Here is a 23,482-nt window from a genome sequence, read left to right as displayed (position 1 = left end):
TACTCTTAATCTTGCTTCTAATTTGGTGTACAATTTTAGGCAAGTCTTGTCTGCTGGCATTGATTTCTAATGAAGGGGAGATTATAATTGGCAGTGGTAACTTGACCGAGGAACGATCTGGCACACAGGGCAAGAAGGCCCAACTACAAGAAGGGGTTAAATTGGCTGAAAGCCAATTCTGGCCAATGCCAGAAGCAGAACAGATTCCTTGCAAGGGTGGAAAATTTCCCTCGGTGGTGAGAGAAAAGACAGCCTCAGCATTGTCTTGTGGCCATTGTGGATTCCAAGTGCTCAGGGGCCACCTTTGGGCCGTAGAGCCAGGGCTGGGATGAGGTGCCCAGTGCAATAGCTCTTAGAATGGGTGCTGGTCCAAGAGTGCATAAGGAATCTGCTTGTGGCACATCTTTTCACACTCCACATTTGAACTGCATAGTGTGGTAGGACTCTGCCCGATGCACTGTTTATCACATTTTTCTTTTATGTTCAAGTACAAATGTGTTCTTAATTCATCTCGAGGGATACCATAAAAATTTCTTAATGCTTTCCTAGTGTTTGTCTCTTCCAAGTATGTTTTGCTTTTTCAGTATGAAGGACTCTCTTACCATGTGATTTGATGTGGTTATACACAGGAAAACACAAACTTTTCTGGGGCTTAATGCTGATGGTAAAGGACAACTGAGCAAAACACACTGAAATAAGATTCACAAGATAAACTCAGCTTTTCACAAATTAAAATAAACTCTCAGTTCAGCTGGCAACATTTTTCTGGAATTCAAATGTTTCTGCAGATCTTTTTAAGCAATGTAATACTTAGCAGGCCCTTGCATGAGGAAGAGACTTGTCTTTTCTCCCTGTAGATTTTTCCTATTTATCCTTTTTTTTGGTTTTAGCTTTGCTGCCTGAATAACAAGTCCTGTGTAGACAAACCAGTTTTATTCTAGTTTAGAAAGATTAGAGTTTGGGGATTAACACAAGTGTAGGAAGGGTCAGGGAAAGTGAAATTCTCAGCGACTTTGAAGAAGTAGTGCAAAAGGGAATGAGTGCAATGAAAATAGGGATATCAGCCTTGCCTCAACAAGAGTCTGTAATTTTTGTAGCTGTAGTTGCCTATTGCAAGATGCAATCCTAATGAAGATGAAGCTATGAATAATTTTAATTTTATGTTGTTAAGCTGTTTCTCTAAGATCTTCCATCAGGGTTTACCTTGATCTAAGAGGTATACAAAATACCTTGTCCATATCAAGGCCTTTCTATAAAAGACTTTGTTTTAACTAACCCTAGACTTACTGGTCCTGATACTTCTAACAACCAGAGCTTGTGTGCTGGACTTAATAGGCCTTTCTGGAAGAATAGATAGGAAAGCTAAGCTTAATTGCTTCATTTAATTTTCATAAAGCTTGGTAATTTTCAGTGAGTGTCTTTATGCCAGCTCTCAAGCCAATTTTTAATTATTTAGCAAAACATTTAAGCACATACTTTGATCCATGCTATTCATCAAAGCACTTTAGAACCTGCTTATGTGCCACTTGAATAGGTTGAAAGAGATGCTTGAGTGTCTGCTGAATGGGGAAAGTTTATAAAGTCAGGACCTTAAGAGGGAGCTGCTTGAATACAATGATCAGAGATACCAAAAAGTGTCCACCTCTGTCAGCATTGCAAAGATTTGAGACCAGAGTTGACTACATAACAATGTAAATGCCCCCCTCCACTTCCCCCCATATGCTTTGGGCATATTTCACGCACAGTTTTCAGCTGGTTTTGCTCACAAATTGATTTTTGTGTGTGTGTCTGTGTAATTTTAGTGTCACCAGCCTGGTGTGCCTGACACTGCAGTCTTTTTCAGAAGCAATAAGCCATGCAGTCTGATGTGGAAACAAGTCTCCATGGAGCTAATCGGCTTTGGTTTTTTGCTCTGAGCACTTGCTCGTTTTGTCCCCTTGCAATGGTATTGGAGCACTGTGTTAACTCTAACAGAGCTACTGATTGACAAACTAATGCCATGGAGTTGGCTTATAAGCTAAACTCTGAGAGTAACTTAAATCTTACTGCGGCAGAGTGGCAAAAGATAAACAAGCTCAGTTGGGGTTACTGAGTAATTTTAGATTAATCATACTTTCACTTTTCAGTGTTTTAAACAGTAAATGATTTTAGGAAATCTGGACCGGGACCTGGCTGAGGGCACGTCTCTGCTTTCATGTTATATAGTTTATTGTCAGCTGAGGCCTAAGTTTTTTTAGGCTGCCCTGGAATACAACGTGTGTTTTTATCAAGTCATTGTCATGGTTGTAGCAAGTCAAAATAAACCAGGCTAAGGTGATATACTGAATTTACCTATGCAGGGGTTTTGTCTGTAATCCCTGTACCTAAAGCATATCTCCAGAGAGCAGCACAAAACAAAAACATAGATACTTTTTTCTCTTTTTGTTAGTATTTTCTTTTGTTCTTGTGATTTCCTTTGGAGAACCAGAGTGTTGTCTCTGCATAATATCTTTAAAATTCCAGAGAAATGAAGAACCTTTATGGACCAAAACTGCAATGACAAAATTAATTTCACAAAGCAAGGCAAGATGTCCTTGAGGTTTTGAGCATGTGTAGAGCACCACATATGTCCAGGCAGGAGTTGTGGGGTATTTTATGAGGAGGCACAGATATTTTAAAGCACACTGGACCACCCATACACACTTGCTGAAGAATTAAAAGTGAAACTTGAATTTCAATAGTTTTGCTCACAATAGGAGTATAATCCCTCAAAAAAAATAGTGGGAAAAAGAGGAAAATTAAAAGATAGGTTTCCAGGATAACAAAGGAGACCTGGCAGTCTATTAGTGGGATGACTACAGCAGCTGACAGGCTGACAGACTGCTCCACAGTCCCAGCACACCTGTGTGGAGCCACCTGCCATAGGAGTGAAAAATGTATCCTGAGTTATAGAACTGCAAATTCAGCAAAAAATTCTGCAAGGGATCAGAGGAGTGAAATGGCCCTCATGCTAAGTTTTTGTTGCCAGAAGATTTCTCACCTAAGGAAAAAAAAAACAACCCACGAACAACTCACTCAGAAAGTAGTTTTCTCATTTTTACAGTATTAGGACTACTGGAAAATATATTACCATAGTAATGAAAAATGTCCACATCTAAATTATCATGTATATTCTATGTAAGTTGGTTTAATCAGGTAAAAATACTCTATACACAGCTTTACCTAAAACAAACAAACAAAAACAGCAACAACAACAAACTTCAGGAAAATGGTGAGCTGGAAGGTGGAGGGAAGACAGGACAGGTAAATCAAGGCTTGCAGAGAAATCAAGGAGGAATCATCCTGTACTCACTGTGGATGGTAAATGCTTCTTAGCTCTCCAACTAATACCACAAATGGGACATGCTGCAGAAGAGATCAAGGCTTTGGTTAAGGGCGATTATCTACGTAAGAAATCTACTGGGTAAAATTCTCAGATGATTTTAGGAAACTGAGGGTACACCAATGGACAGGAAAACAGTCCTTATGTATAGAATAATAGAATGGTTTGAGTTGTAAGAGATATTAAAGTCCAACCCCCTCCACTATGGGTGTTTAATTGATCCGAATAATCTGACTGTAGGGAAAATTCTTACATAAACTGATTTCTGCCTGTTTCTTAAGCTTATGAATGCCACTCTTTGCCTAAAAGAATTTTGTGGGTTTGGCAAGCCAGTTTACATAGCCCAGTGTTTTCTGTCTAGCTGTGGCACACTCCACTGCTGCAGTGGGAAGTGAAATAAAAACAGCACAAACCCTTGTGGAAGGGTTTTTTTCCTGGTAATTAGTAGAAGGTTCAAGCATAATTACTTGTAAAAATGATGCAAACAAAAAATGATTGAGTCTCCTCCAAGACACTTAAGTTATCAGCACATCAGATACCAAGGACTCAAATTATAAATTTAATTTCTCATTGCTGGGATTTTGTAAACAGTCCCTTTCATAAATTTAGAAAACTCACATCCTCAAATGGCATTGATCCCTTCTCCTGATGACTCTTCTTAATAATTTCATCACTCTCCATATGATTAGAAGTTTCCTGTATTCATTTACCTCCAGTGTAGTCTAGTTATTGTCTTTTGGTTTACACTTTGCTGCTGTTTTCATATGTACCCCTACAGCATGTTATTAAGGAATTAGCATATAACCTGTCAGCCTTTGGATAAATTTGACAATCAGCTCATGTAACTTCATGGTAGATCTATTGTATCATGGCTATTCCCATAACCAGGCATTTTACATTTTCTTTACCTGCTGTAGTGGAAATTTACTTTTGTAACCATAACTATCCCAAGCAAGTGTTCCCAAAGATGGCAACATCTTATTTCAGACACTGTTCCTGTATGAAATGTTTTTGTTCTCATAAATATTTTGCTTTATGAAAACATCCTAAACCCACGTTCATTTTCTCACAGCTGTAGTAAATGATGGGCATTTCCTTAAAGTCTCCAGCTGATGAGCCCAGTTCCAGATTTATGTCTTGAAGTATTTGCGTTCAAAGTACATTTACATTTATTCATCTTTGAATGGATAAATTTGTACTTTTGGCTGCTCAGAACTACTCACTCCTTCATTCTTTTGGTTTTGTTGTAAGCCAGAAGGGAAAGGTTCTGTGATCTTGTTCCTTTTCTACTTATGGTTCACAGAAGGGACTTCTCCCATAACTCTGGATGCAAGACATGGAGGCTAAATATTGGAAAGGCACAGGAGTGGGGCACATTTTATCGTTAAATGTTTTATTTGTTGAAAAGTACAAATCTGGGTCAACTTCATCTATTTATGAACCCAAATAAACTTTGATTCCCTATCCAATATTCACCCGGAAAAAAAAATAAATAGCTGGAATGTTTCATTGAAATAAAAAAAATCATTTAATCTATACTTTGATTTTGAATAAAATTGTTCTTGTTTTGAAAAGAGTAGTGCTTCTCTAACTCAGAAACATAATGGGGTGATTTGAGAATATTGACATAACCGCAGATGTTTGCTTAACAATGCTCTCATTTTCACAAGAATCCACACATTTTTTCCTTTTGGGTAAACTGAAACCAAACTCAGGCAGCAAGTGAAAAACAATCGTATTTGTACAGCTTTAGTTGATATTAAAATGCTCCTGTTTCTTGTGGTGATAGCTTTGCAGAGGGTTCACAGAAATCTCACCCCTTGTTCCATATGTTTCTTTTTGTAACTCATTCTTTGCTAAGGAGAAATAATTTTCATTCTTTCTAAGAAATTTCCCAATGTGTAGTTTTCCATGGAAACCCAAACATGTGTCAGAAACTGTGGAACTGCTGAATATAAAATGTCTCCTTCAACTCCTCTTCATTTTTAATCAACTCCAGCCACAGCTAAGGCTGCTTTCTGCAGGAGCAGCCCTTATGTTTCTGCAGTTGCTGAATATTCTAGGACATCATACCTAATCAGAAAGTCTTGTTCAGGACTGAGATGCAAGCCGTGACCAGCTACAAGCTTTCTTCCCTTATTATTTATTTATTTCCTTGCCCTTAAGAGCAAAATGGAGAATATTCCCATATTTATAAATTCAAAACCTAAGTGTCTTGATAGTTATAAAGAATAAAAAGTGTGTGGTAAGCATTTTTGTCAGGAAAAAAGCAAAACTGGTTTCAGTTCTTGTCTGTAACACTACTTTCCAGCGTGACTTTGGTCAGCTCAGTAAATCATTCTGAGCTTAGTTCTAGCCAGCTGTAATGCCAAGAGAATAGTGTTTCTTTTCTTCCACCTGTTCTGTAATTTATTACAAACTCTTTGTGGCAGCAACTGATTTTTCTTGTTTGGCACTTTCTGTGGACACTTAGCCCAACTTTCTGGAAGTAATTAATTTTTCAGTTCACAATCATTCTAAGTACTATCAAAACTTGTATGTGGGTGAAATGAACAACTTTCCCCTGTTTACTACATTAACAAGGTAAAAAAGTAAATTTTGGTAGCGTGCATTACAAACCATTATTTTTGCAATTTAAAATTAATGTTCAAATAAGCTGTAAGGAAATAGAAATGTAAACAATAGTTCAAATTGATATAGTATTATATGGCTGAAAACTGAGTTTGAATTAAAATTAGGAGAAAATTTTATGACAAGAGGGATATTTTCAGGTTTTTTTTTTTTTATTTTTCTGGAATGAATGTCTGAAACATTAGCATTTTAATTCTTCTAGAAGAACATTTTTCAGGGTATGATTCAAAATTTGTTCCAGCTGTGTCTAGCGTGGTAAATACATGATTTTTTTTTTTTTATAGGGGAACTCGAGGTGTTCTGTAGCAGTATGAGATATTGACCTCAACACATTTTAGACTCAGCCCTTCCCTGTAGGGTTGTAATGAGGACTCAGAGTCTGACCTGCTGATCAGGTAAGGGAGTTCAGGAGCCATTTCTTCAGCCTTTTGGAAAATAGCCCTTAAATTTGCAAGTGATTTCCTGTGTGTATACATGTGCATGTCCTGACATGGCTCAAACACTGAAATAATAAGGAAGTATTGACTTCCACCCAGATGTCTGTTTCACTGAGCAAGTGTTGGTCAATGGTTTGATGCGCTATTAGCAAGCATCTGAGTCCCTGCTAGGGGAGAATTTCCTGCAAACTGGCAGGAAACGCTTTCTAATTTCTGCACATTCTCTGCAGAAATGTCTTTGGAGTAAAGTAAGGGAGCATGTGTGGTTACTGGATATTGGAGACTTCAGTTATTTGAAAGACATTTTTAAAAATACATCAGTTTTAGCATTTTAATTAATTCTGGTGGATTTCATGCATGACCAGATTAGGATGTGTGAACTTTTAACCCATTAATGTATCCCTTTATTCAGAAATGTGACAAGCTAGTTGCAGTATTAACACCAAAACTATTCAAGGGATTCAAAAGCTGATACTGCAGTAGTAAGGTTATCTCCACTGGGCTACACTAGTCAGTGTGGACTACATTCAGCCAAAGGCATGACCAAAACACTCAAAGAGTGAATATAAGCTCCAATTAAAGTCAAGGGACCCCAGCCCCAGCTCCATCTGCTCTGAATCAGTGTAACTCCACCAAAAAAAAAAAAAAAAAAAAAAAAAAAAAAAAAAAAAAAAGAAGAAAAAAGTTGGCATAGTGTCAGTTTGTACATGTTGACCCCACAGGCTTGGCTCAGTTCAAACCTCCTTTAAATATGGATGTGGGTGCTTCCAGAGAATGGCCCTGCAGCATACTTGGCAAGTGGATAGATAGATTATACCCTGATACAGAAATACTTCTTGGACACGTGCTTAAATCTGTTGCTAATGAAGCTAATGGTACATTTACATCCACAGGAGGCAATCTCTGAGCCCCTTCATTGACTTCTGAATATGGATCATGGTTTTATTTGACTTAGATTTTGGTGCTGTTTTGAAGGAGATGCATTTCAAAGTGTGGATTTTGTCTGTGCATGTGTAGTCCTTGCTCTGAGATGGAATTTCATGGGCCTTGTATGACTCCTCTAGTGCATCTGTTAATGGTTGCTGATGTACCACAGCCTCGCACTCTTAACTGCTAACAAAATTGCTCAGGGTTTATGTGCAGACACATTAGAAAGCAGTGGTTGGCTTCCTATGTTTCAAAAAAAAAAAAAATGTCTTCAGAAACAGTTCAGTGGTAAAGTCACAAGTTAGAATTGTTTATCATCATCAACAGGCTGAACTAATAGCTTTTGTCATGAGAAACATTAAGATTAAATAGGAGTGTAGGGGAGGAAAAGCTTTTATCTTTGGGAGTATTTGCATGCAGAGTGTGTTAAATAGCATATCTTTTCACATGGTATGACATTCAGGTATGAGGAATACCTTAAGGACTTGCCAATGTCACTGGTCAGCAGTCTGCAGGAGTTAGTACAGTTGGAAAGGAACACAGACCTTGCTAAAACACAGCATGATCTAAACTTCAGGTTGTTTTAAAAGCAGGGCTCTGATGACACGGAATCAGTAAAGGTTTCAGTTTATCTCCTGTAGAAACAGAGCATGTTAGATCATCAGTTGTGGAGAAATCTCAACTGGGTCATTGCATTTCTCAAGCTTTTCAAAATCCTTCCTACTTTTTCATGGGGAAAATCTTGTTTCAATTGTATATGGGATTTTTCAGGCTCATTTTTAGTCTGTCACATTATGTGCCAGTATTTTCTTTTTGCCATGGACAAGGTTATATAGCTGTGACACATATAAATTGTTTATTATGTGGGTACGACATGAGAGAAAAAGTGTACCTGAGAAGAAATAGATCTATTGTAATCCTGTGACTGCATCATTTATCTTTTGCTATTGACTCTAGACTCTACCTTTTCTGGGACTCATTTCAATGTTTTCTGTTCAACTTTCAGGACCAGCCAGTCTTGTAATACACATCATTAAAATTTACCCTCTAGGAGTTATATGTATGTGTGTAAGCATATAGAAAAATATATATGCATGTGGATATATATGTATGTATGCATGCATATGTATGCATCCTTTGTTTAAAATCTCCTGAAGTACAGCTTTGCTGTTAGGCATGTGCTCCACAGAGTTTGCAAGATAGCAGAGCACAGGGCCTGTGGTCAGACCAACTTCACTGTTTGTCAGCAGTGTGGCAAACCATAGCACACACAAATGAATGAGCTGCTCAGGAGGTAACAACCTGAATTCTTTCACTTTTTTTTTTCCGCCGTGCTGGAGGGGGGCTCAAGCATGCCCACACTGTGGCTCCAGCAGAAGTTTAACAGCGTGCTGTGGGATCCAGTTTGGCTTCCCTCAGTGAGGGGAGGGGTCTGAGGGAAGCCTAGGAGAAATGACAAGGGTTTTTTTCATCTTCAGCTGAACTATTCCATGACTTTGCTGTGATGTATGAGCAGTCAGGAGGAACTCAACTCCTGTCAGTACCCTGGGGAAAATCTTGCTGGACCATTTTTTTCTTTTCAAAGTGAGCAGGCACTTTTTGTCATTTTGTTGATGGTTACAGTTTTTTTAAAAATCTATTTAAGGCCTTATTGGTTTTTTTTGTAGTTGAACCTCTTACCAGTAAAACAGATGGATCTGTGGACAAAAGCCAAGTGTATTTTCAACCTGAAGGAGGAAGGAAGACTAGTTCTGCTTGAACAGTGATTATTCTAGATCCAGAAACATACATTTGTGATGTCGAACTGGTGCTGATACTTCCTTCTAGTGATGGTTGTCAGATCAAGAGGAACTCTATTAATACTTTGTGTCCTAGTAGACTAAGAGATTTTTTCCCCTCACTGGAACAGAAAGTTGTCAAGACTTAATCTATGTTGTGTTGAGTCCTACGTAGATGAATTTGCCTCTTGAAGACAATGAAATGTTATGCTTTGAGGCCTCTCTTCTCTTTGTGCCTTACTCCCCCCACACTGGCATCCTTCAGAAACTTGTACAACTTCTGACACAACCCCTAGTGCAACTTCAGTGGTTACAGGAGTGTGGACTCATTTGGGAGCATATAAGAAGGTTCCAAGGTCACACTGACTTCAGACAAAAATGTTGTTACTGGATGCAGGTTCTTATTCTCTTCATGAATAAGAGGAATAACTAATGGGTTCAAAAGTTTGAGATGTCAGGTGAAACTGCTGGAAACCAGGATAAAAACATTCACTCACACATCATCACATCATAAGAAGTTTGATATGGTTCTGGGGAAAAGAAAAACAAAACCAACACAGTTGCATCTTGTAGCAGAACATTTATGAACAATTCTGCTGTTATTATTTTTTCCATGGGATCCTATTGCAATTACTTTTTTTCCTTCCACCAAATAAAAGCCAAAAGAATGTCTTTGTTGTAAATCCTGTTCATTACTGCCAGGCAAATTCTCCCTCCAATGTTTAGTTCATAGAGCAACTATGCTTCTTTCCATAAGCAGAGAAAAGTTCTCCAGGTTTATTTTGTGGTGAAACAGTTGAAAGAGAAGCTCGGCCCTGTGGTGGGACCTTGATACTTACCACAGCCCACATCCAGCTGTGCTCAATGCATCCTCTGGACAAGTACACACAGGTGTTCCATGCCCAGGACTCATTTTCAGGCATAAATATCACAAGCAAAGTGAATAAACAGAGTGAATTTTAAATATGAAGCAGTATTGTTGCTATATCTTTTTAGAGACAAAGGCATATTCAGCAAAGTTAATGAGAATAAAGTGATTCTGCCAGATTATTATAAGTGCAAATTGCATTTACTCGAAGGCTATGTAGAGGATGACTGTGGATTTTGTATTTAGCTATGTTTGTTTCATTGAAACTTTGTCATTGATACCTCAGATACTCCTAGTTTTGGTACTATATCAGGACAGAATAGCCAGCAGAGGGAGCAAAGGCTTTTTTAACAATGAGCTGTTGGCAAGAACTATGTGACCCTATAGGGGGATCAGGAAGGAAGCAAACTTTCTCTGTGCTACTTTCTTGTCCTCAGGAATGGAAGAAGAGGTGAGAGAGAAAGGTTTGCAGGCTTAGAAAAAAATAGTGTTGTGTGTTACTTTCAAACTTGAATTTAAAGCAGACCATGTTAATAAAAATTGGAAATTCAGCCCCATAAATAAAATACTACCTCACTGCAGATGGAGAAGGAGGGAGGAAACAAAACCAAAAACAGACAACCAAAACGTACAAAAAAATTAAGAATCAGTTGCTATTTTTTTTCTATTTGTTCATGTTTTCAGTGCCAAAACCATTTTCATCTAATGGCCGGGATCATTATGAAATGTATCCTGTGGTTTTGGCCACTTACACAAAGTTCTGTCACAGAGGGCTCTGTAATGACAATTTGCTCTTAATTGCTATCTAAAAGGGGCAACCATTGTAATTTCAGCACAGGCTTATTCATAGATCACCGTCAGTTACTGTGGCCAATCTCAAACACTTTGGGAAAAATATAAAATTAAAAAATGAAGGAGAAAATACTGGAGTTTTTGATGCCACTTCTCCCCTGCTTTTTAAGTTTTTTAACTCTTCCACCTGTAGTTCTTTGGGATTGCATGTAGATGATTAAGGTCCTGTATTATAAGATGACAACAATTTTAGATCTGGCTAGTCTCTGCCCTAAGCCTGCCTTATCATCTCTGGAACAGCTGCAGATTTTTGTGCTGAAAGACTGGACCAAACATATTGAACACATTGCATTTGGTATGCTTTCAAAGGGGTAGGCACACTCATCCCCAGCCCAGAGAGCTGGAGAGGAGGGAAGGGGCAGAAACATCTCAAAGAAGGAGAGGGTTTGCTGACGTGAATCAGGATTTAATGACCTGACCACCTGCTCTTGAAGTCTTCATCTGTAAGGTATTTGAGCCTATGAACTCAGACATGATACCTACAGGCTTTTCAGCTAATCTTGTTGTCTGACAGCACAGTCAAAAAGAATGTGACCTCAGGAATAGAGGAGATACCTACTTGATATCCTGGCAGAGCACGTTAATAAACATTTTAGCATCAGCAATGCCTGCTCAGCAGTCTGTAGGTTAGGGGGCACATAAGGTTACTTCTTAGCTCTAACATTCATTCTGTTTTGTAAACTCCTAAATTTCAGGTTTTGGATTCACTTGAATTCTCAGTCTTAGTTGGTAATATGCAGTGTAAGGGCAGATAGAGAAGTGTGTATCACAACAACATCTGCGGACTTGTGCATGGAAGTACAAGGCTAACTTTCAGAATCAAAGAGGAAAGAGCCTCAAGGATTGTTTCCCACTGCTCTGCTTTAACCTTTCTTTGTCTGTCTTCCTCTGAATGTGCCAAAAGTGAATGGCTCTTCATCCAAGATAACTGTGTGGCACAGGGCCCCCCCTGGCCTGTTATCAGCAGTGTTTGTGATGCTGTCATCCTTATGCAACATTCAAATAGCTTAAGAGAAGCTCCAGCTTAAATTGAGTGGCTGTTGTACTTATAGAGCAACACACCAATTAAGCCATGCTATAGAAGATTCCAGGGCTTCCTTGTCCCAACAGGAGAGGTGTTGCTTCATGCTTGCAGAGGGATTCCCCTGAGGGCCTTCGGCCCACTGTTTTCTTGGTAAAACCCATTGCTGTGAAAAGCCTGACTTCATCTGCTCCTTTCTCCTGAGGAAAATGGTTTTTTTTAAGGTCAAGAGAAATGTGAAGTTTTTATAAGGATGGCTAGAATGCAGCTTTCAGAGCAAGGCTTGTGGGTTTTTTTCCCCATAGTGTGCCTCTGCAGAGAAGTTTGGGCATAATTTCCCTTGTTCAGGAACATTAGTCCTTGTTATTTTTCTTCTTACTCAAACTTAACAAATTGAGCTGGAAATATATCCATTGTCTGATTGAATGGGAACATTAGCAGTGTGATTTCCTTCCAGAGGCTGATGGCTTTGATCCATGCTTGAATTCTGAGTGTTGCAGTGTCAGCAAGCTTTCTTTGTCTATGATTTCTGACTGTCTTTTGCATTTGCATCTTCACCTGTTCTTGTGTTGTTCTCGATTCAAGAGCACACAGATACAGGTGTGCCACTAATATGTAACTTTGTCTATTTCTTGCAAGTTAGGAACATAAAGCAAACTGAGAGTAAAAGAGGAAGAGATCTCCAAGGCAAGTGATGAAAAGAAGTTGACTTTTTAGCTACCCCCAGACACCGGTGACTATGAGCAATCCCATTTAGGTGCCCAAGTAGTGATTTTCAGAGCCCCACAGTCTGCTCTGTAGCCTAAAATTATGCAGAAACCTCTAAAGCTCCATTTTAGAAAATGGTTCATTATTCTGCCTTTGTTCCTATTTAAAAATCTCATAGCTCAGGAGGCTGGAGAAATTATTATAGTCTTCAGTCTAAACCTATTTTGGCAATTTTATACCTATTAGTTCTTGTACAAATGTACTTATTTTGATTAATTCTTTAATTCCTTACTATTCCTTCTAACTCCTTGTTATATTTATAGGTAGCAATCATATGCTCCTTAGCCTTTCTCTGACTTGGTTAGCCAAATTTTTTAGTTTTCTTGTGTAAAAAAAGGGTTCATTGTTTGTCTGAAGAAATGTTTCTCCTTCTTCTGCTTGTACTAGAAGACTTTCACTGAACCTCTTCTGGTAACAGACTCATCTTTCTGAGTTTGGGTGATCAAGGAAATGTGCAATTTTTAAGGTTTCATTGGTTCTCTGTGCAATCCTGTTCACCATTTCTGTTGGAAAGCTCCCTCATGATCACATTTCATCCATTTCCTTAAAACAATGTACATAGTTTTTGTATTAGAAATGATAGAGCTGCTCCTACTGCATATGATCATTTGGTGCAGAACAGTTGCCCTAGGCATATCCAGCTTCTGCATAAAACAAGTTAGGGACCCTATTAGTCACAAGTGTTTTTCCCCTAATGATTTCCCTTCCATGCCTTCTGAGTGAAGAGTTTCAGGGGAGGAGAATCAGGTAAATAAAAGCACATGCACACTAGGGAGCTAAGTTAAATCCTGCATTTTTGATTGCTGTGTTTTGCAGACACAATACATTTCTTTCAGCATCATGTAAAGTACTGTAGGCTGAGGCAGTACTGTGGAAATGCTGGCATGCAGTTGGAACATTTGCTTTACTTGTGAGAGATGAGCCTATTTACAAAATTAGGCAGATCATCCCAGTGGATGTCAATGGGATCTTTAATACTCACTGCCATACCTTTAAATACCCCTCTCTGATGGATGTCACTCATTTTGTCAGTCCCACTGAAACACTTTGGTACTGAAATCTCAGTTTTACCATGATGGGTTTGTGGAAGACTAACTCTAAACTTGTTGATGGTAGAGAAGGGAAGAAATTCTGCATGGAGGGAAGAAAAAACTTTTACTCAGATCAAAAGGAAAGGTGTGTTTTTTTTGGTTTTTTGGGTTTTTTTGGTTTTTTTTTTTTTTTGATAACTTGTCTTTATTTATTACAGTCATTTTAAAAGGAAGATCATTCATACTTCTGAAGGGCATGCAGTGGTTAAAGTCTTGAAACTGCTGAGAAGGACTTGGAGGTGCTGGACAGCATGAGGGGCTGGACAGGAGCTGGCACTGTCAGCACAGAAATCCAAATTTATCCAGGGCTGCATCAAAAAGCAGCCTGGCCAGCTTTGCCACCTGCATCCAGCTCTAGGGTCCCCAGCCTAGAATGAACTTTGGCCTGTTGGAATGAGTCTGGAGTTGGGCTACCAAGATTATTAGAGGGGTGGAGAGCTCTCTCCTATGAGGAAAGGCTGAGGGAATTGGGTTTGTTCTGCCTGGAAAATAAAAAGTCTAAGGGGTGACCTAATTGCAGCCTTCCAGCACGTGAAGGGAGCGAGCCTACAGGAAAGATGAAGAGGGATTCTTTACAATGGTAGGTAGGGACAGGAGAAGGGAGAATGGATTCAAACTGAGAGTAGGTTTATATCACAGATTAGAGAATAGGCTGGGGGGTTAGAAGTAGATCTTAAAGGTCCTTTTCAATTCAAGCTGTGTTATGATTCTAATAAAATCTGCTCATTAACAAGGTGAGGCCTTTCAAAGATGTTTTCAACTTTGAGACAAATATGTAGAAGACTGAAGTAAAGCCCTCCTATTCTTATTTTGCATTGCTAGTATGCACCCTAATTGATAGCACAGCAACCCCTGGGGAGAGCTCCTCCACTTCTGCATGTTTGTTAAGCTCAGCTGATGTCAGTGAAACAGTGGTGATCCACATGAGCTGAGGATGTGGCCTCTGGAGTTCAGAGGAGCAACTGTAGAATATCAGGCCGAAAAGTGATTTCTGAAGGATTTTCAGTTAAGCTAATGCCTAAAACAAATAAAGAGGAGGTTTCTTTATGTATTTAAGTGCTTTCCTTAGAGATACTCAATGAGCAGTGTGTGTCTTGACATAAACAGAAATGTACAAATATGACAGGTGAATGTTTACCAATTCCATTTACTGTTTATAGCAGAGTAGACATATTGTCTATGCTAATCTATGAGTTTGGCTGATGTGATCTAGAGAGGAGAAAAATGTTTTAATAGAAGTAAAGTATAATTTAAGCTTTATTACAGATCTCAAGTTTATTGAAGTATGATGCAAAGAAGTTTTTTGGGATGGTAACTGTGTATCCACAAAGCATGAAATAAAGCCAGGAACAGAATAAGGGTATTTTCAGTCTTCTTTCTTTGTCAGATCAGCTAAAACACCAGACTTTATTTCCAAGAAGAAAGGATACAAAAAAGACTAATGGCTTCTTTCATCAAGCATGGTTAAATTTAGGACATCTGTGTGGATAAAATATATTTGAAATGGTGGCTGGTTATTTCTTTTCTTTGTTGTTGTGTTTGGGTGCCTTTTTTCTGTTCATAAGCAAAGCTTTATATATATATATTTTTTTTTTTTTTTTTTTTTGTTGGGATACAGAAAACCTACTGACTGTTAGAGCAGGGGATGACAATTTTTGTTTAACCCACAGTTTTGACTGCAGCTAGCCATGAAACTTAGGTCTGGATTTTGATCCCAAATTCCATGATTACTTCCAGAGCTTTTTTTCCAATTAATATTTACAAGTGTTCTATAGTTTAGCAAACCTAGTAAGTATAATGTAAAGAATGGGATATATTTTTGCAGAGTCTCTTAGCATGTTAGGATGTCTGTCCTGCTTGTTATCATTGGAACAATTAAGGATATTCTGGCAATGAGTTAAATAATCTGGAATGTAAAATGATCTTTTTTTTCAATTTCAAAAGAGGGAACTAGGCTTTATACCAGTAATCTCAAAAAACATGTCTGAGCTGGTGATCCCAAGGCGTGCTGTGATTGTATGGGGTGGTTTAATTGGATATGCGGATCCGAGTTCACTGTTTACATGCACACAGCTATTTGGAAAGGGAGCTTGTTAATGAAAGTAGAAGAAAAACTTGAAGGAAAAAGCACGTTTGGCATTTAACTAGCAAAAGATTTGCTTTCTTCATTAAAGTCATTATAACTGAGCTCAAGAATTGCACATGCACAAGGGAATTACTTGAATTAAGTTAATAAAGTTGTACTTTATTAGATGTGAGGGGCCTGATTATTCCATTAGTAGCGTTATACAGCCTGAGTTCATATCTGTGGACTGGAGCAAGCAGGTTATGAGGATGAAGCTGTGAAGCTCCTGTCCTGTGCACCTCTTCACCTGGGTAAGAGGAAGGCTTTTGTTTCCGTTTTTATGAAATGGGACAAAATAAATTGGTGCTGTGCTGGCTAAACCAGTAATCAATAGAGTTTGTTTTTAGGAAATTTATAGGAAAGCCATTCAATTACCTGGTAGAAACTCTACACGTCTCTCAGCTGTCTCTGAATGTGTCAGGCCTGGAGAATATACATCAGGGTTTGGGAGTTATAGCATGTTCTTTTAAGTGCAATTGGCTTCTGTTTGTTTTCTTTTTTTTTATTCAGTTCTTGAAACAAGATTCAAAAAATAATATTATCTGTATCACTGCAGAGCACAGTGGGCACTGGTAATAAGCTGCTTTCAAGCATACAGTGTTATCTGTAAGGTGAAATGCTAAAGAGTACCATTGACTTGTTATGTAAATATCTTGCTAAAAGGTCAGGTGAATGCTTTTCTTTGGTCTGGGAAATGCTCTTAAAATTTTGCCACTTTGGCTTAAAATAGATTTGATCAGCCTTGAAGCCTGGTAAACTTTAGTATCACACTACAGTGAAGAAATTACCTGAAGTGTTGTTGAGTCTGAATGATGAAACTGGAATTCTCCAAACCCTCTTCATGAAAAATATTGAGAATGGACATATAAGTGGTGCTTCCCAGCTCAGAGGCAACAGTAAAGGAGTCCAAAAGATGCAAAGTAGGATTAATAACAATTAAGAACAAAGTGAACAGGTTTTTTTTGTTTTTTTTTTAAATCACTGATAACAGGAGAGCGCTATGGGTAGCAATGCACTTTGCATAATGGGCCCCACTTCTGAGTGTACCTTAGTATCATCCTGATCTTAAACAAGTGCCTGCCCTGTCATTTGTCACTGAGAGTGGAGCCCACTCTGAGCTGAGCAGATGAGTGTGGGCAGAGCACTGCTCTTGTCTGCTGGGGGCTGAGTTGTGCTATCAAACGTTCTATTGGCTTCCCATCAGATTTATGCTTCCTGAACCACTTTTTGAAGCACATGAGTTAGAGAGGGTCTTTCCAGCTGTGTTCCCAAGATCAATAAAATGGAAGAAAATGTAATGTTATTACTACAAATATATTTTAATTTAGCAATAGTTTTCCTAGTGAGGACAAAATCCGCTTGCTACAAAATCCACTTTCACTACAAAACCATCACATTATAAAACATATTGCTGATAGTGAAGGTGATGGGAATTTTGCCACAGCCTTGACCCTGTGTTCACTGCTGAATGCACAAAAATGGTTTAGCCTGATGAGTTAAAGAGCCAGCTAAGAAGTTATTAGGCAGATTGTCTTTTCTGTAATACACCATTCTTTACCAAATATCCATATCTGTAGGCCAGCAAAGAGTTAATAATCAATTGCCACTTAATGAACCTATAACCACCTTATTAAATCTGCATTGAATGTGTAGTTAAGTGTACTTAGAGTATTTTAATTTAAATGTTACCATAAAATCTGCAAGTGGAATTAGTGTAGTGCTTTTGAGATTACATTAGCAGCAAAACAGGGGGTGGATGGTTATTGTTAATTAAACCATACAGGCAACATCCAGTAGAGTCCTAACGGAGTGTAGGATGCATCTATTTGTTTAACATATCACAGTTTCAAGACTCTTTGTCCTGCAACTCCTTTCCCTCTCCCCATCCTTTTTAAATTACCAGTGGAAATTTTTGGACTGATTTTGTTATTCTGTGAGGCTCATGAAATGTTGAAGTGAACCTTTCCATTGTCCCTGGAATGGGCTTGACATTAATACACTCCATAGAGGGATGGAACAATATAATTTCATTATGAGTTTGTTTATTAAAGTATTTTATGACAATTTTTTTCTTCCATCTAAGCAGTCTCTGAGGAAAATTCTAGATTTGATTTCCTCTAATGAAAGCATCCCCCTTATAACATATTCATGACCACATGAATCATGACATCCTATATTTTTTTGCTCTTCTGTGCTTAGGTCAAATACTGCAAAAAAAACACCTTACTCCCCAGTCATTGTCCTTTCTTTTCCTTCCTTTTATGTGTCTATGTGTGCAGTATGTGGGACTGAGAACAAAATTCCCGTGGTATTTTTTTGTTTGAGAGGAATTTCTGTCAGACTCAGTGTTTAATCTGTGCCATAGTTCCTCTGCCTTTTGAAGGAACAAAATTTCTCCTCTCTGTGATTACCCTCAGTGTGACACTCCCTTCTTAAGCTTGTTTTCATTACCAGCTGGGCACTCAGAAAGAGAATAGTGCTGCATACCTGTCTATTTTAGCTGATATATTCCATTATTTGTGTTAAAGTCTTCAGGAGTCCTCCAGTCCTGCCTCCCTGGTTGTTGCCTCTGCTGATTGTCACGGGATAGGTGTCCCTGTGCTGTGTAGCCCTTTTTTTTTTTGTCTAAAAGGAAGAGTCCTTCCCAACAAACCTTTAGTCAAATCATAAACTCTGGTAGAGATAAGGTTCTGCAGGTTTTACATTTTGTTCCCATGGTCTTTTAGAGCTGTTACCTGGTCCTTAGTGTCTCCCCTTGCCCTCCAGCCCTGACACTTTTGTAATACCTTGCTAAAACTCACTTGTTGGTAGTTCCTGCTATAATCTTTCTCCTAGCTGAGGAACACACTGAGTGCTGGCAGCTCAGTGTACAAGCTGCAGATTAAGCTGCTGTCTCTTTGTACAACAAAGGGCACGGGGACATGTGTCCCCAGCCAGGAGACATGACAGCCAGAGACATAGCAGGAGCTGCTGACTCAGCAGGAAGACCCCAGACTTGGCATGGATGAACAGCTTGAGCTGTTACTGTGTTATTATGCCATGAATAAGTTGCTTTATGGATCCAGAAATTTTAGGCTCTGCTGTGGGAAGCCTGGGGTCAAATCAGTAAGGAAGCCTGTTCTGACTGCATGAGAGTGGGGTGTGTAGGGAGTCAGGTGGGACACCCATCAGCACACTGGAGCCACCGACTGCAAAGGGGCTTCAGTCTTCACAGTGAAAGTATCCAGTAGTGAGAGTGTGAGTTCCAGAGTGCCTCCTGAATGGTCAGACAGGCAAGTTTACTTAACATTCCATATATGCGAATGCCTCATCAAAAGACTTACCGTAGAGTCATAGAATTGTTTGGGTTGAAAGTGACCTAAAAGGTCATGAAGTTTCAACCCCACTGCTGTGGGCAAGGACACTCTTATGCTGCTGCTATATATTGTCTGTCATGAATTGCTCATTGTCCCCCAGGTCTTTTTTCCACAGACAATTCCTTGCCTATTTCTTGTACAGATATCCTTGGCAAACAGATCAGGACAGTGCTCATTCCCCTTTATTGCTTTCTGAAGCACACAAACCCGCCTAAATAACAGTATTTGCAATAGGAGTTTTTGTGCTCCTATCCATTGTGGAAGTTTAATTTAGACCCTCTGCATCTTTCAAAATTGTTTTCACTTTTCTGTGAAGGGCCACACACCTTCTAGGCACCAGAAGAATATGATACAATAATAATGAACATGAGACTATGCTTTGGCTGTTGAATGGGTCTTTTTACCCCCAGCTATACAAACCACGTGGTTACTCTGCATTTTCAAAAAAGCCCGTGAGTCAACTCTTCTAAGCAAATCCGTTGTACAGTGTGATGTATTCTTTCCTAAACTCTCTTAGGACTATACTAAAATTTGACTTGTTGGTTGCTTTATTTTAGTCACAAAGATCCAATTCTAGGTCTTTTCCTTCTGCTTGCTGAAGGTCATAGCCTGGAAACCTGAAAGTTAAGTCAAGTGCTTGACCCCTGTGAAGTCAACAGGACCTCATGGATTATTTGGTAATCCTTTCCATTCATCCTCTCTGTGCAGTAGTGCATGCATGTACAGGCCACAAGCAAGGATTTGCAAAATGGAGCCCTTTTTTTTGTAATTGAAAACCGTTGTTGAAGAAACAATGGTTCAATAACCTTTTCTGAAGCTGGCCTAATGTTTCTCTCCAGAGACCATGGTGAGCACAGTGGTAAATTGATTTTAAAAAGAGTACAGCATTTCTAACTCTTTATGCAAGACTGACTACGGTTTCAGGCTTCTACTTAATAGCTTTGGATAATGCAGGACGTCAAGCATTGATGTGAAGTGTATGTGTGCAGGAGCACATGGTATTATCATCTTATCTCTTCAGATTTTTCCTACTGTAAAAGAAAAAACATCAATAGTAAGATGAGTGAACAGATAATTTAAATTAAGAAATAACTGGTAGTTGTTTGATTCCCTGTTGTACACAATGGTGATATATGTTTGGAAGCAGCCGCCATTTTTACATCTCTTGAGGGAGCTTTTCTTTCCATTTTCACCTTTCTACTGGGCTGGTCAAAAAGGAAGCTGAACAAGCACAGAGAAAACCAAGAAGGTCTAATAGCGGTGGGCAGATGGAAGAGCTTTCCTTAACTGCATATGAAAAATAAAGAAAATCTTTCCTTTCTTGAACTAACAGAACTTAAACACTGATTCAAAGATACATGTGTGCTCATATGTCCTTTAATCTCAAAATAAAACCCCACCCCAATGTACTCTGATGGAATAAGATTTGCTGGAGATTAAACTAGCGAGTATTGTGAAGGCTGACCAAAAACTCCCCAGTACTTCTGTACCAAAATAAAAACTAAGAAATGTGTCAACCTGCTACTCCATGGACCAGGACACATAATGACAAAAGACAGGGAAAAGATGCTCAGTCCTTGACTTGATTTTTTTTCATTTGCATGTTCTGTCCACTGGCCATCAAGTTCCTTGTTTTATTAGCAGGGCCTAAGTGAAGCCTTATCCACACTACAAGAAGGTAAAGTAAGGAGTGCTTCAACTGATTGACTGTAAGCAAGTCTATGTAACCAGATAAAATGCATTTTGGGAGCTCACCAATATAATTTTAAGGTCAGTCTCTAACACATTTAAAAGATGATGGAAATTAAAAAAAAAATAAAAGGCATCACACTCATCTTCAAGAAGGGCAAGAGGCAGGAAACTAAAGGCAAGTCAGCTTTACCTTAGTCCTGTGGTGATCATGGAGCAAATCCTTTTTGGAAGCCAATTCCGGCTGTATGAGAGGGAGGAATCTGACTGAGGATGAGAAGAATGGATTTACAAGTGCAAATTATGCAGGACCACCTGACAACCTTCTGTGATGAAGGAATGCTCTGTAGATAAGATGAGATCCATGGATGCTGTGCATACCTTGATTTTAGAAGGTCTTTTAATATGGTCTGCTAATCTCCAAACAGCCAAAGTGATGATATGTAGAGTAGATAAACAGATAATAAGGTGGCTGGAAAATTGGCTGAACTATCAGCAGCAACACAAATCCCCAGCTGGCAGCTTGTTGCTAGTGCTGTCCCTCAAAGATCAGTATTGGTGCCACTATTATTGAGTGTTTTTATTAATTAGCTGGATGATGGGAGAGAGTGGACTCCCATCAGGTTTGGGGAGAATACCAGTTTGGTGGGAGCAGTCAGTGTTTTGGCAGGGAGAGTTGCTATTCAGGGGGAAATGAACAGGTTGGAGAAATGAGATGATAGAAGCCCCATGAATTTCAAGACAAAAAAACATGACCTGAGACAAAATAATCCCATGCTACAGTAGAGGCCATGAGCCGGCTGCAACAGCAAGAAGCTTTGAAGGAAAATGTGTTTCTGGTGGGAAAGTTGAACGAGAGCCAGAAGTGCCTCCCTTGCAGTAAACAAGGCCCGGCATATAACAGGCTGCACTGGCAAGGGTGCAGCCAGCAGCTCTGGGGAAAGTGATTCTGCTCAGTACAGGTGCATTTAGGTACCCTAATAGAAGTGGTGTAAACCTCATCCACAAGGACTAGCTGAGTCAATTTGGATATCAGTATAGACCAGTGTAGTTCAAAATCACAAGCTGTATAAACAAACATACAAAACAGACAAACAAATATAAACAAATTTTTGGGTGGCTTAGGTTTTTTGTCCAATTTATCCAACTCAGCTGGTACAGCAAAATAGTTTACCTCTCTTTACAAATGTGACTGCTTTGAATAATTACAGAGAAGATGGGTCAGTTATCAAGTGCCCAGCTTGAATTGAAAATGTTTTAGTTCCATTAACTTGTGAGGTTAAAGCACCTCATTCCAGCTGCAGATCTTTTGGCCACCACATATGTTAAATATGCCAGTCATCAGGCTGGGCTTGCTCCTCCCATGTGGCAAGCTTCAGGCAGTAGATGAGTGACAAAGCAAGGAGGGTGAGGACATCTGTCGTGTTTAGTGCCTGCTATTAGAAGAAAAACACAACCTGTCAGGGAGGTAGGAAGAATGAATGAGTTCAACCCTGACAGGAATTGGTGGGCAGGTGATGGCATCTCTTTGCATTATGTGTCTTACAGAGGTCATTTTTAATAGGTTGCAAATCAGCCCATGGCAGTTTTCTCTGATATGCCAGGGCAATGTGCAAGGCATTGTGATATGTACTTTTCTCTTATTTAGAGTTATTTAGAAAGCAAGTCCATATGTTTTTTTTCCCCTCCTTTCTTTTCTTATGTAGATATGGCCTATTTTATTTAAACTTTTGTAACTATTTGAATCATACTCAGTACTGCATTTTCAACTCGTGGACTAAATTGTGATGTGGAAGATGTAAATTACAAGGGATTATACTCGGGTTTTTTTCCTAATAGCCCACATTCTGTTACAATTTTGTTTGTGTTTGAAAAAAGTCTTCTGCAGCAGATATAGTCTGGTTTGATGAGTCCATTCAGAAGTGCTTTCCACTCTGCAAGGGTAATTGTCTTTATTAGTTTTGTACCTTGATAGTGTTTCAGCAGAGCATTTAGGAGTGTCAAATTCTATTAAACACAAACTAGCTCACAAAGGAAATAAATTGGAACTGTGTGCAAATGATGATACCTTAAGAGGTTTAAGTGAGTGTTCTGCTAGGGGTTTTGCCACTTGATAGGAAAAAAAAACCCAACCAAAAACAACAACAAAAAAGCCCCTCTAATTTTTGTTTATTTGAGGGGAGGGAGCTTTGTATCTTTTGGAATGACAACCTCCCTCTCGTGGATAAATGTGGAAAATTTAAAGTTTCTACATGCAAGCAATCAATCACTATGACTCCTAAAAGTTTTCATCATCTTTATTCAAAAGTGTAATTTTGTTGGTATACTGAAGTTTGAGTTACAAAGGAATGCTACAGAAACCACAATGCTTTTCTGAAATTTCTTTTTTTCCCAAGAGCTGAACTGCAGAGGTCAGGCAGGACAAAAGTACAGCCTATATTTGCATGGCTTAGCAAGACAGTAAAAGATGCGTCTAACTTCTGTCATGTAATGTTTGTGAAAGCCGAAGTAACTGTGGTTTCTGTGGAGCAACACCCATATGCACTAAGCAGGTCCCTGGATTTGTCTCACCCGAGCT

At 38.9% G+C, this 23,482-nt stretch overlaps 1 long non-coding RNA gene across 1 annotated transcript in view; it reads left to right on the top strand.

Moving 5' to 3' along the window:
* The window catches only part of LOC119697199, an 81,516-nt gene that overhangs the window by 4,306 nt on the left and 53,728 nt on the right, over window positions 1-23,482 (top strand). Inside the window, exon 2 of the long non-coding RNA XR_005255796.1 lies at window positions 6,277-6,387. This is a non-coding gene — a long non-coding RNA (uncharacterized LOC119697199). The remainder of the gene's footprint in view (window positions 1-6,276; window positions 6,388-23,482) is intronic.

The sequence above is a fragment of the Motacilla alba genome, chromosome 2 (genome assembly GCF_015832195.1).
Source record: "Motacilla alba alba isolate MOTALB_02 chromosome 2, Motacilla_alba_V1.0_pri, whole genome shotgun sequence".
In the NCBI taxonomy this organism is placed as follows: Eukaryota; Metazoa; Chordata; class Aves; order Passeriformes; family Motacillidae; genus Motacilla; species Motacilla alba.
Note: the sequence above shows the minus strand (reverse complement) of the source record. Positions and strands in the feature narration are given on the sequence as shown.